The following is a 14,609-nucleotide window of genomic DNA, read 5'->3' on the forward strand; positions in this document are numbered from 1 at the left end:
CCAAGGAGCAAAAGTGCAGATCCACCTAGTTCCGGGGTCGTGACCCACCCATCACAAGGCGAGAGCAGTAACATACATGATGAGAGAAAGGGTAGAGATCGAGATCGACCGGCTGCAACGAGAGGGCATCATTTCACCGATCGAGTTCAGCGAGTGGGCCAGTCCTATTGCCCCAGTCCTCAAGGGAGACGGCACTGTCAGAATCTGGCGATTACAAAGTAACTATCTATCGTTTCTCCCTGAGGACCAATACCCACTACCCAAAAGCCGACGACCTCTTCGCGACGCTGGCAGGAGGAAAGACATTCACGATTCAGGATCTGACTTCAGCCTACATGACGCAGGAACTGGAAGAAGCATCGAAGGCCCTCATCTGCATCAACATGCACAAAGGTCTTTTTATTTATAACAGATGCCCGTTTGGAAGCCGATCAGCGGTGGCGATATTCCACAGAAACATGGAGAGTTTACTGAAGTCGGTCCCGCACACCATGGTGTTCCAGGACGACATCTTGGTCACAGGTCGGAATACAGTCGAGCATCTGCAGAACCTGAAGGAGGTTCTTAGTCGAATCAACCGTGTGGGGCTCAGGTTAAAATGCTCGAAGTGCATTTTCCTGGCGCCTGAAGTGGAATTCCTGGGAAGGAGGATTGCGGCGGACGGCATCAGGCCCACCAACGCGAAGACGAGAACGCATGGAGGCCAGAACGTGACGGAGCTGTGGTCGTTTCTGAGACTCTTGAACTACTTTGGTAACATCTCACCGGGTCTCAGCACCCTGCTAGAATCACTACATTTCTTACTATGAAAAGGGGGCGAATGGGTTTGGGGCAAAAGCCAAGAAAATGCCTTTATAAATGCGAGAAAATTGTTATGCTCAAACAAATTGCTTGTGTTGTATGATCCATGTAAGCGTTTGGTACTAGCATGTGATGCGTCGTCATATGGCGTCGGGTGTGTATTGCAACAAGCTAATGATTTCGGGAAACTGCAACCGGTTGCTTATGCATCCAAGAGTCTGTCTAAGACCGAGAGAACCTACAGCATGATTGAAAAAGAAGCATTAGCATGTGTCTATGGGATAAAGAAAATGCATCAATACCTGTTTGGGCTAAAATTCGAATTGGAAACTGACCATAAGCCACTTATATCCCTGTTTTCCGAGAGTAAAGGAATAAATACCAATGCATCAGTCAGCATCCAGAGATGGGCGCTCACGTTGTCCGCATACAACTACGCCATCCGCCACAGCAAACTGCACCGATGCTCTCAGTAGGCTGCCATTGCCCACCACGTGGGTGGAAATGGCGCAGCCCGCAGATCTAGCCATGGTTATGGAAGCATTTGAGAGTGAGCAATCACCAATCACTGCCCGGCAGATCAAAATCTGGACAAGCCAGGACCCCTTATTATCTCTAGTCAAAAGCTGTGTACTTCACGGGAGCTGGTCCAGTGTCCCAGTGGAAATGCAGGAAGAGATAAAGTCATTCCAGCGGTGCAAAGATGAAATGTCTATACAGGCAGACTGTCTTCTGTGGGGCAATTGAGTAGTGGTACCCAAGAAGGACAGAGACACCTTCACCAATGACCTCCATAGTACCCACCCAGGCATCGTAATGATGAAAGCGATAGCCAGATCCCACGTGTGGTGGCCCAGTATCGATGCGGATTTAGAGTCCTGCGTTCACAGATGTAATACATACTCACAGTTAAGCAATGTACCAAGGGAGGCGCCGCTAAGTTTAAGGTCTTGGCCCTCCAAATCGTAGTCTAGGGTACACGTCGACTATGCAGGCACGTTCTTGGGTAAAATGTTCCTTGTGGTTGTAGACACGTACTCCAAGTGGATTGAATGTGAGATAATATCGGCTAGCACGTCCGCTGCCATCACAGAAAGCCTGCAGGCCATGTTTGCCACATACGGCTTACCTGATGTCCTGGTGAGTGACAACGGGCCATGTTTTACCAGTTCAAAGAATTCATGACCCGTAACGGGATCAAACATGTCACATCTGCCCCGTTTAAATGGTCAGGCAGAGAGAGCAGTGCAAACCATCAAGCAAGGCTTGAAGAGAGTAACTGAAGGCTCACTGCAGACTCGCCTATCCCGAGTCCTGCTTAGCTACCGCACGAGACCCCACTCACTCACTGAGATCCCACCTGCTGAACTGCTCGTGAAAAGAGCACTTAAGACAATGCTCTCGTTAGTTCACCCAGATCTACATGAACGGGTGGAGAACAGGCGGCTTCAACAAAGTGCATACCATGATAGCGCAAATGTGTCACGCGAGATTGAAGTCAATGATCCTGTATTTGTATTAAATTATGGACAAGGTCCCAAGTGGCTTCCCGGCATTGTCGTGGCCAAAGAGGGAGCGGGGTGTTTCGGGTCAAACTTTCAAATGGACTCATTCATCGGAAACACTTGGACCAAATCAATCTCAGATTCACGGACTATCCTGAGCAACCCACCTTGGACCCTACCTTTTTTGATCCCCCAACACACGCACCAGTGGCAACCGACACCACGGTTGACCACAAAGCAGAACCCATCATCCACAGCAGGCCTGCAGGGCCCAACACACCAGGCAGCCCAGCAAGGCCAGCTACACAGCAGCCCAGCGAGGGCCCAACAAATGATTCAACAACACCAGCTTTCACACCGAGACGATCAACCAGGGCAAGAAGGGCCCCAGATCAACTCACATTGCAAATAGTTACACTATTGACTTTGGGGGGGAATGTTGTTATATATGTGGACTTGTATTTAATCAGTACAGCCACCAGAGGGCTCATCCCCTGGAGTCCCAAGGGAATTCATAATCCCTTGGGAGCACAGGTATTTAAGAAGGCTTCACAGGTTGGAGAGGCACTCTGGAGACCTGCAATAAAAAACTAAGGTCACACTTTACTTTGAGCTCACAGTGTTCAGTCTGACTCTTTCTCCATTCACAACACAGACCATCAAGCAAAGCTTGAAACGCGTGTCGGAAAGCTCCCTGCTGACCTGACTATCCCGAGTGTGGCTCAGCTACTGCACCAGACCACACTCACTCGCCGGGGTTCCCCCAGCCGAGCTGCTCATGAGAAGGGCGCTCAAAACAAGGCTCTCTCTTGTCCACCCTGATCTTCATGATCACGTGGAGGGCAGGCGGCATCAACAAAGTGTGTACCATGATCGCGCAAATTTATCACGTGATATTGAGGTCAATGACCCTGTGTTTGTACTCAATTATGGACATGGTCCCAAATGGCTCACTGGCATGGTCATAGCCAAAGAGGCAAGTGTTTCAGGTCAAATTGGCCAATGGACTAACATGCAGAAAACATTTGGACCAAATCAAATTGCGGTTCACCAACAGCTACGAACAACCCAAAGAAGACACCACCAACTTTGATCCTCCACCACACACAAGTGGCAACTGACATCATGGTTGACCACGAAGCCGAACTCAACATCCCCAGCAGCCCGGCAAGGCCGGCTGCCCAGCAGCCCAGTGAAGAACCAACCAACTCACCCACACCCACATTTCTGCCAAGACGATCGACAAGTGAGCGAAAAGCCCCAGATTGTCTCACCTTAAAAATAAGTGTACTATTAATTTTATGAGGGAGTGATGTTACGTATTTAACCCCTTGCAACCTGTATCACACCACCACCAGAGGGCCTACCTGTTGGAGTCCCAAAGGATCCCAGCATCCCTTGGGAGCACGGTATATAAGCAGGCCACCCACGAGGTACCTGCACTCTGGAGTCTTATGAAAGGAGCTAAGGTCACACTTGCTCATTGTACACAATACTCAGTTTCATCCTTTATTATGAACGCATCATACATAAACAAGCATTGCATACATAGGCAATTATACAGACCCTCCTAATACTAATAAGTTCACTACCTTCAGCATAATTCTGACCACCTATTTGTAACTCTTACAATTTATCCCTTACACCTTCCTAATTACTTGCTGTACCTGCATGCTAACGTTTTGTGTTTCATGTACAAGGACCCCCAGATCCCTCTGTACCACCGCATTTTTTAATCTCTCCCAATTTAAATAATAATTTGCTTTTTTATTTTCCTACCAAAGTGGATAACCTCACATTTTCCCACATTATACTCCATCTGCCAAATTTTTGCCCATTCACTTAACCTATCTATAGCCCTTTGTAGATTATTTCTGTCCTGCTCACAACTTGCTTTCCCACCTATCTTTGTATCATCAGCAAATTTGGTTACATTACACTCGGTCCCTTCAGCCAATATAAATTGTAAATAGTTTAGGCTCCAGCACTGATCCCTGTGGCACCCCACTAGTTACCGTTTGCCAACCTGAAAATGACCCATTTATCCCGACTCTCTGCTTTCTGTGAGTTAACCAATCCTCTATCCATGCTAATATATTACCCTCAACCCCGTGAGCTCTTATATTGTGCAGTAACCTTTTATGTGGCACCTTATCGAATGCTTTTTGAAAATCCAAATACACCACATCTGCTGGTTCCCATTTATCCACCCTGCTTGTTACACCCTCAAAGAACTCGAGCAAATTTGTCAAACATGATTTCCTTTTCATAAAACCATGCTGACTCTGCCTGACTGCATTATGATTTTCTAAATGTCCTGCTAGTACTTCCTTAATGATGGACTCAAGCATTTTCCTAATTACGTTAACCTTTCTATAGTTTCCTGCTTTCTGTCTCCCTCCTTTCTTAAATAGTGTTGTTACTGTAAAGTGCTTACTCTGCAGCATGAAACCACACGAGGCACATTCTGGGGACAAGGTCTCTGTGACCTGCTCTCTTTATTTACAGGACTCCAAAGACGATGACCCTGCGTGGGACCTCCCTTTTTATACCTGTGTGATCAGGTAAGGAGTGTCTCCCACAAGTTCACCCCTTGTGGTCAAGATGTGCATCTAGGTTGAGTGTATACAGTAATACAGTGGTGTTACATTGTGGTTACATACATGACATCACCTTCCCTCCCAAAGTCTTATTGGGATCATAGGGTTTAGTCTTTCAAGTGGTCTACGCTCCCTCGTGGAGAGCCGCAGTTGGGGCTCTGGTTGTTGGACACTGACGTGAGTGTCTGTCACCTGTGGTGATTCCGGCCTGTCCGGGCTGACCGCAGGGACTGTGCATTCTTCTGATTGCTCATGTTGCTCATTCACTGGCGGTGGTGTGAGCTCCATCTCATGGTCTTCTTCAGGTTCCTCCGTGTCGATGCTGAACCTTTTTTTGACTTGGTCCAGATGCTTACGGCATATCTGACCATTGTTGAGTTTTACCACGATTTAACCAATAAGGGAATTAAGGGTTACGGGGAGCGGGCGGGTAAGTGGAGCTGAGTCCACGGCCAGGTCAGCCATGATCTTGTTGAATGGCGAAGCAGGCTCGAGGGGCTAGATGGCCTACTCCTGTTTCTAATTCTTATGTTCTTACGTTCTTATGACCCTATTCCCCTCTTTGTCAATTACAATGCCCTCAAGCCATTTGGGCCCCATGGCGTGATTGAGGACGAATACAGGATCATTTATTTCTATACATCTTTCCCCCAAATTATGGTCATGGTACTCGTTTTGTGACTTGCGCTTGCCCTCAACTATGTCGGTCAGGACTGGGTGAATGAGAGACAACCGAGTTTTGAGTGTCCGTTTCATTAGTAGCTCTGCAGGCGGGACCCCCGTGAGCGAGTGCGGTCGGGATCTATAGACCAGCAGGAGGCGCGATAGGCGGCATTGTAGGGAGGGTCCTTGAATCCTGAGCATACCTTGCTTAATGATTTGGACCGCACATTCTACCTGGCCATTGGAGGCCGGCTTGAACGGCGCAGTCCTGACGTGGTTGATGCCATTGCCCGACATAAACTCTCAGAATTCGTAGCTTGTGAACCATGGGCCATTATCACTAACCAGGATGTCCGGCATGCCATGGGTTGCAAAGATCGCACGAAGGCTTTCCATGGTGGTGGATGACGTGCATGAATTCAGAATGATGCACTCGATCCATTTTGAGTGCGCATCTACCACAATAGGAACATCTTACCCATGAACGGGCCCGCGTAGTCAACATGAATGCGTGACCATGGCCTGGTGGGCCAGGGCCACGGGCTGAGCGGGGCCTCCCTGGGGGCATTGCCCAGCTGGGCACACGTCGTGCACCTGCGAACACAGTGTTCCAGGTCTGCATCAATTCCAGGCCACCAAACGTGTGACCGGGCAATGGCCTTCATCAGCACAATGCCTGGGTACTCGCTGTGCAGTTCCCTGATGAATGCTTCCCTGCCCTTCTGGGGCATAACTACCCGGCTGCCCCATAGTAGGCAGTCAGCTTGGATGGAGAGCTCATCCATCCATCTGTGGAACGGTCTGACCTCCTCAGGGCATGCTCCGTGTGCGGGCGCCCAAACCCCAGTCAGGACACACTTCTTAATCAGGGATAAGAGGGGATCTCTGTTTGTCCAGATTTTGATCTGGCGGGCTGTGATTGGGGAGCCTGCACTGTCAAAGGCATCGACAGCCATGACCATCTCGGCGCTTTGCTCTGCTGCCCCGTCAGTGGTGGCCAGTGGAAGCCTGCTGAGCGCGTCAGTGCAATTTTCAGTGCCAGGCCGGTGCCGGATGGAGTAGTCATAAGCAGCCAGCGTGAGAGCCCATCGCTGTATGCGAGCTGATGCATTGGCATTGATAGCCTTGCTGTCTGACAACAGGGATGTTAATGGCTTGTGGTTCGTCTCTAACTCAAACTTCCTACCAAAGAGGTACTGATGCATTTTTTTACACCATAGACACATGCAAGCGTTTCCTTCTCGACCATCCCATATCCCCGTTTTGCTTGAGAGAGCAACCTGGAGGCATAAGCCACAATTTGTAGTTGACTTTCAGCATTGCCCTGCTGCAACACGCACCCAACCCCAGAGGATGATGCATCACATGTCAGAACCAATTTTTTACAGGGACCGTACAGGGTCAACAACTTCTTTGAACAAAGTAGGTTTCACGCCCGATCAAAAGCCCGTTTCTGAAGTCCCCCCAAAACCAATCGCAACCTTTACACAGGGGCACGTGTAGCACGTGCTCAAGTTTGGCAGAAAGTTCCCGAAATAGTTCAACAGTCCCAGGAATGAACGCAACTCCGATGTGTTGCAGGGCCTGGGTGCTCGTCGAATCGCCTCTGTTTTGGATTCGGTGGGCCGAATCCCATCTGCAGCAACCCTCCTGCCCAGAAGCTCTACCTCAGGAGCTAAGAACACACATTTAGACTTCTTGAGTCGCAGGCCTACCCAGTCAGTCGGCGTAGCACCTCCTCCAGGTTATGGAGGTGTTCCTCGGTGTCTTGACCCGTGATGAGGATGTCGTCCTGGAAAACAATCATTCCAGGAATGGATTTAAGCAGGCTTTCCACGTTTCGTTGAAAAATCGCGGCCACTGATCAAATGCCAAACGAACAGTCCCTTGTGCGTGGTGATGGTGGTCAGTAGTTTAGATTCGTCGGCCAGTTCCTGGGTCATATAGGCTGAAGTGAGGTCCAACTTGGTGAACAGCTTGCCGCCTGCCAGCGTAGCAGAAAGGTCCTCCGCTCTCTGGAGCGGGTATTGATCTTGTAGGGACACCCGATTGATGGTGGCCTTGTAGTCGTCACAGATCCTGACAGAGCCATCCGCTTTTAGGACGGGAATAATGGGACTCGCCCAGTCACTGAATTCAACAGGCGAGATGATGCCCTCTCTCAACAGCCGGTCCAATTCACTCTCGATCCTTTCCCGCATCACATACGGCACCGCTCTGGCTTTGTGGTGTACTGGCCTGGCATCCGCGGTGATGTGTATCACTACCTTAGTGTCTTTGAAAGTCCCGACGCCAGGTTGGAATAGTGAATCGAATTGTTGTAGGACTTGTGAGCACGAACTTTGCTCCACAGATGACACTGCGTGAACATCCCCCCATTTCCAGTTCATCTCGGCTAACCAGCTCCTCCCCAACAGTACGGGACCATTGCCCAGGACAATCCAGAGTGGCAGCCGATTCACTACCCCATTGTGTGCGACAGCCAACATTGCACTGCCTAGCACCGGAATGATTTATTTAGTGTAAGTCCGTAATTGTATCTCGATACATGCTAATTTGGGTCCACTGGCTTTAAGTGGCCATAGCTTCTCAAATTGTTGAACGCCCATGAGTGAATGACTGGCCCCAGTGTCCAGCTCCATGTACTGGGATACTGTTTAATAAAACCCTCATCATCATTGGTGGCGTTCTGGTGTATGAACTGTGAATATTCGCCACATGGACCCACTGAACCTTGGCGTCCATCGATTTGCCCCAAAAGTCAACCTGCCTCAAAGAACCTTCTAGTTCATCTGCCTCATATATTAGTCTGGTTGCAGACTTCCTGCACATTCGAGCTAAGTGGCCACTGAGATTGCAGTTCCTGCAGACAACCTGTTGAAATCTGCAAGATCTAGCTGAGTGTTTTCCACCACACCTCCAGCATGAGTTAAAGTTTCCATTGTTGGGAACAAAGGGACTCTGGCCAGGTATTCCGCGCTGACTGTCCTTTTGACTGCTCTTAAGTAACCTATTAGTGGGTGTCAATGGCCCCATCCCGGGCCGCATTTGTCCACTGTGATGGCGTGAATATCCGTTCAGCCTGCCATTGTCTCTGTTGAAGTCCTACTCTGGGGTCTATTGCTGCCTGGGGAATGGTGAACTGCTCCTGCCTGCCTGCAGGGTTCTGAGTCGCATCGATGATGTTGACTCCCTGATCCATTGCCGCGTTAGAGGCAGAATTGCGCGCGTATATTATTTTTGTCTCTTCCTCTTCCGCCATGAAAGTTTGAACCATCAACGCCGCCGCTTCCAAGGTCAAATCCTTGTTCTCAATTCATTTGCGGAAAATTCCCGCATGACCGATGCCCTCAATAAAGAAATCCCTTATCATCTCCCCCCTTCAGGCATCTGTGACCTTAGAGGCTGGCCAAATGCCGGAGGTCCGCTACGAAGTCCGGTATGCTCTGTCCTTCATGACGTCGGTGGGTGTAGAATCTGTGTCGGGTCATATGTATGCTACTCGCCGGTTTGAGGTGCTCCCCGATCAATTTGCTAAGTTCTTCAAAGGTTTTGTCCACCGGATTTTCGGGTGCTAGTAAGTCCTTCATGAGCGCGTAAGTCTTTGGTCCGCAGCTGGTCAAACGATGAGCCCTTCGCTTGTCGGCCGCTGCATCCCCCAGCCATTCTTTCGTAACGAAGCTTTGCTGAAGCGTCTCGACAAAATTGTCCCAGTCTTCCCCAACACAGTACCGTTCCTCTGTGCTACCGGTGGCCATTCTCGTGAGTCGTGAATTCCCGTTTCTCGTCGCCAATGTAAAGTCCTTACTCTACAGCATGAAACCACACGAGGCACATTCTGGGGACAAGGTCACTCTGTTACCTGCTCTCTTTATTTACAGGACTCCAAAAATGATGACCCTGCGTGGGACCTCCCTTTTTATACCTGTGTGATCAGGTAAGGAGTGTCTCCCACAAGTTCACCCCTTGTGGTCAAGGTGTGCATCTAGGTTGAGTGGAAACAGTAATACAGTGGTGTTACATTGTGGTTACGTACATGACAGTTACATTTGTGGTTTTCCAGTCCGCTGGGACCTCGCCAGAATCTAGGGAATTTTGGGTTCCCCAAGACCCTCCTTAGCTCTCCGCCCCACACTTGGGGCCCAGCTGATGAATTTTGAAGCTGGAGACGCAACTATTTCCCGGCACAAAATTTACCGCTCCGCTCAGGTTAACGCCGCAACAGAGCCACGGCCGAATTTCCATCCCTATGCCTCTAAGCCAGGAATCCCTTTTTTAACTGCATTATTATCTCACCTTCAAAGATTTGTGTATGTGAACCCCAGGTCTGTCTGTTCCTGAATCCCTTTTTACATTTCCCCAATTAGTTTATATTTCCTCTTTTCATTCTTCCTTCTAAAATGCATCACTTCACACTACTCTACATTGAATTGCATCTGCCATGTTACCAACATGTTCATACCCTCCTGAAGTCCTGGGAGTCCCTGGCCCAAGACCGCCCTAAGTGAAGGAAGAACATCCGGGAGGGCGCTGAGCACCTCGAGTCTCGCCGCCGAGAGCATGCAGAAATCAAGCGCAGGCAGCGGAAGGAGCGTGCGGCAAACCAGTCCCACCCATCCCTTTCCCTCAACCACTGTCTGTCCCACCTATAACAGAGACTGTAATTCCCGTATTGGACTGTACAGTCACCTGAGAACTCACAGCTCAAATTCGAGGGACTGCCAATGATAAAGTCCGCGACTATCCTGCTCATTGTTTACTATATTTTCAAGTTTTGTGTCAGCTGGAAACTTTGAAATTATACTCCGTATACCCAAGTCCAGATCATTAATATGTGTCAAAAAGAGAAGTGGTGTTAATACTGGCCCGTGGGGGACAGCACTGTATACTTCCCTCCAGTCTGAAGAACAACCATTCATCATTTCTCTCTGCTTTCTGTCTCTCAGCCAATTTTGAATCCAGACTGCCAATGCCCCATTAATCCCATGGGCTTTAATTTTGCTAACACGTCTATTATGTGGCACTTTATCAAACGGCGTTTGAAATTCCATACATACAGCTTCAGCCACATGACCCTCATCAACCCTTTCTGTTGCACTGATTACATCATCATCATAGGCAGTCCCTCGAATCGAGGGTGACTTGCTTCCACGTCAAAAAGTTCACAGGTGTTTCAATGAAGGACCTAATATTCCAGATCCTGAACTACATGTTGAAGGGTGGAAGATGCCTGTGCGTGGATTTTTTTAACGTGGGGTGACCGTTGCACACCAGCCACCACACGGGCTTGACAGAGCTAGGTCTTGGTCCAGTAGCAAGGATTGACCAAGTCGGCTGGAGACCAGCTCTGCTGCACGGACCTAGTGCGCACACACATATCGCAGTGTGGGCTGGGCCCGTGCTGCCCCTGGGCCCACGCCTCTGCTAGGCCCCGAACTCTCGCCTCTCCTGGGCCCCGATCACGTCCCTCTACAATCTCTCGCTGCTCCTTCGCCCCGACCTCGCCGCTCCTGCTGTACCTGCCCACGCTCCAATCACCTAGCTGGACCTTGGTGACATCACTCTTCGCTGCCGTTGCTCTCCTGCTCCAGCACGTGCTGCTCCCCGGAGGGGTACGCCTCCGTGCTGCTCCTTTGGCTCCCCGGCCTGCTCCGATGGTGCTCAGCAGTCTGCGCGGCCCCTGGCCTGCGACCAGGCCGGGGAGCGGAAGGAGCAGCGTTACATCGAATGCCCCTACATGGGCAACATCATGTGAGGAGACCAAGATACTTGGGAATGTAAAAGGAAAATCCGAAGCATTTAGGCCCTCTGTGAAGTGTTATCCTCCATTCAACTCTTATTTGGTGATCGTCGTGGCAACAAGACCTATGTGCGTGTCACTCCACTTTTCTCTCAGGCTATTCCATTCCTTCAACGGAAAGAAAGAAAGGAAGACTTGTATTTATACAACGCCTTTCAAGACCTCTGGACATTTCAAAGCGCTTTACAGCCAATTAAGTACTTTTTGAAGTGTAGTCATTGTTGTAATGTGGGAAACGCGGCAGCCACTTTGTGCACAGCAAGCTCCCACAAACAGCCACATGATCATGACCAGATAATCTGTTTTTGTTACGTTGATTGAGGGATAAATATTGGCCCAGGACACCGGGGATAACTCCCCTGCTCTTCTTCGAAATAGTGCCGCGGGATCTTTTACGTCCACCTGAGAGATCAGACGGGGCCTCGGTTTAATGTCTCATCCGAACGACAGTGCAGCGCTCCCTCAGAACTGCACTGGGAGTGTCAGCCTAGATTTTTGTTGTACTCAGGTCCCTGGAGTGGGACTTGACCCAGAGGCAAGTGTGCTACTCACTGAGCCATCATCATCGTAGGCAGTCCCTCTAAATCGAGGAAGACTTGCTTCCACTCTAAAAATGAGTTCTTAGGTGACGCGGAACAGTCCAATACGGAATCACAGTCTCTGTCACAGGTGGGACAGACAGTGGTTGAAGGAAAAGGTGGGTGGGACTGGTTTGCCGCACGCTCCTTCCGCTGCCTGCGCTTGTTTTCTGCATGCTCTCGGCGACGAGACTCGAGGTGCTCAGCACCCTCCCGGATGCTCTTCCTCTACTTAGGGCGGTCGGTGGGGATGTTGCATTTTATCAAGGGTGTCCTTGAGACGTTTCCTCTGCCCACCTTGGGCTCGCTTGCCATGTAGGAGTTCCGAGTAGAGCGCTTGCTTTGGGAGTCTTGTGTTGGGCATGCGGACAATGTGGCCCGCCCAACGGAGCTGGTCGAGTGTGATCAGTGCTTCGATGCTGGGCATATTGGCTGGGTCGAGGACGCTAACGTTGGTAAGTCTGTCCTCCCAGTGGATTTGCAGGATCTTGCATAAACATCGTTGGTGGTATTTCTTCAGCGATTTGAGGTGTAGAAACTTAGAAACATAGAAAATTAGGAGCAGTAGTAGGCCATTCGGCCCTTCAAGTCTGCACCACCATTCAATATGATCATGGCTGATCCTCTATCTCAACACCATATTCCCGCTTTTTCCCCATACCCCTCGATGCCTTTTGTGTCTAGAAATCTATCTATCTCCCTCTTAAATATATTCAGTGGCTTGGCCTCCACAGCCTTCTGTGGTAGAGAATTCCACAGGTTCACCACCCTGTGTCTGCTGTATATGGACCACGTCTCTGAGCCATAGAGGAGGGCGGGTATCACTACAGCCCTGTAGACCATGAGCTTGGTGGCAGATTTGAGGGTCTGGTCTTCAAACACTCTTTTCCTCAGGCGGCCGAAGGCTGCACTGGCGCACTGGAGACGGTGTTGGACCTCCTGGTCACTGAGCCACTTGTGACACAGGGTACAATGGAGGACTGAGTGAGTCTGCACTGTAATAGCTTCACGTAAAGTGCACTGGTGAATCGGCTGAAGAAAGAGCACAGATTTCCCTGCTGATCAGCATCCTCTGCCCGACACAGTTCCCTATTTCGCACACACAGAAATGCAAATTGAGGAGAAAATAAGCCCCGCCCCCGACACCCCAGACTGAAGGCTGGCACTTGTGCACAAGCAGTGAGCTGAGGGACCGAGAGGGACAAACGGTGTCAGCAGAATGCAGCCCACTTACTGGGCAAAGCTCCTCGGTAAGTCATGAACTCCGGTATCTATCGGTCAATACGTAGTCGAGCTGAAGTAGAATGCACAGCCGACACATGAAGCTATCTTTTCTAACTTCCTCCATGACTGACCTACTGTGCATTTCCAGCCTGTTTTTTTCCTCCAGCATCGATCTATCTACTTACTATCGGCAGAATATTTTCGAACATCTCTGTGTCCATTCTGAGCCTTTCAGCTTCCAGCAATAACCTTCTGACAGGTGTCAGTCAGATTTGAATGTGTCTGTCATTGGCTCAGCCCTATTTTGTACAAGTGATGTATAAGTGACGACCTGTTGGTAAGACCACACCTGGAGTACTGCGTACAGTTTTGGTCTCCTTATTTAAGGAGGGATATACTTGCATTGGAGGCAGTTCAGAGAAGGTTCACGAGGTTGATTCCTGAGATGAAGGGGTTGTCTTATGAAGAAAGGTTGAGCAGGTTGGGCCTATACTTATTGGAGTTTAGAAGAATGAGGTAATTGAAACGTATAAGAATCTGAGGGGGCTGGACAGGGTTAATGCAGAGAGGATGTTTCCCCTTGTGGGCGAATCTAGAACTACGGGGCATAGTTTCAGAATAAGGGTCACCCATTTAATACCAGGAGCAATCAGGAGGAATTCCTTCTCTCAGAGGGTTGTGAATCTTTGGAATTCTCTGCCCCAGAGAGCTGTGGAGGCTGGGTCATTGAATTTATTTAAGGTGGAGAAAGACAGATTTTTGAACGATAAGGGAGTGAAGGGTTATGGGGAGCAGGCAGGGAAGTGGAGTTGAAGCCAGTATCAGATCAGCCATGATCTTATTGAATGGCGGAGTAGACTCGAAGGGCCGAATGGCCGACTCCTGCTCCTATTTCATATATTCCTATGACCTTAAAAGTCGGACTGAAACTCTTCTCATTTACTTGGTCTGGAAAGCATATTTAGTTCTCCATTCAGTGATGTGTGTGATAACTGTTTCAGTGTAAGGGGTGTTGCAGTTGTGTGGGGCAGACTGGTGGGCTGGATGCTCTTTACCTGTCCGCCATTGTTCATAGGTTTATATGTAACCTTTAGGGCTGCTGACCGAGGGCCGTGCGGTTCTTTGTCGGCCGGCGCGGACACGATGGGCTGAAATGGCCTCCTTCTGCGCTGTGGATTTCTGTGTTTCAATGTTTCTCTGCCCTCACCTGAGAGGGCAGACAGGCTCTCAGCTTAGCGTCTCATCTGAAAGACAGCACCTCTTAACAGTGCAGCATTCCCTCAGCACTACACTGGGAGAGTCAGCCTGGATTTGTTGCCCAAGTCTCCGAGAGTGGGACTTGAACCCACAACCTTCTGACTCACACGTTAAAATGCGGCCCACTGAGCCACGATCGAGAAAAGGCTGATGCGTGGAATTAACTGAAACCTATTGATCA

This window comes from Pristiophorus japonicus, chromosome 24, assembly GCF_044704955.1.
Source record: "Pristiophorus japonicus isolate sPriJap1 chromosome 24, sPriJap1.hap1, whole genome shotgun sequence".
Classification (NCBI taxonomy): Eukaryota; Metazoa; Chordata; class Chondrichthyes; family Pristiophoridae; genus Pristiophorus; species Pristiophorus japonicus.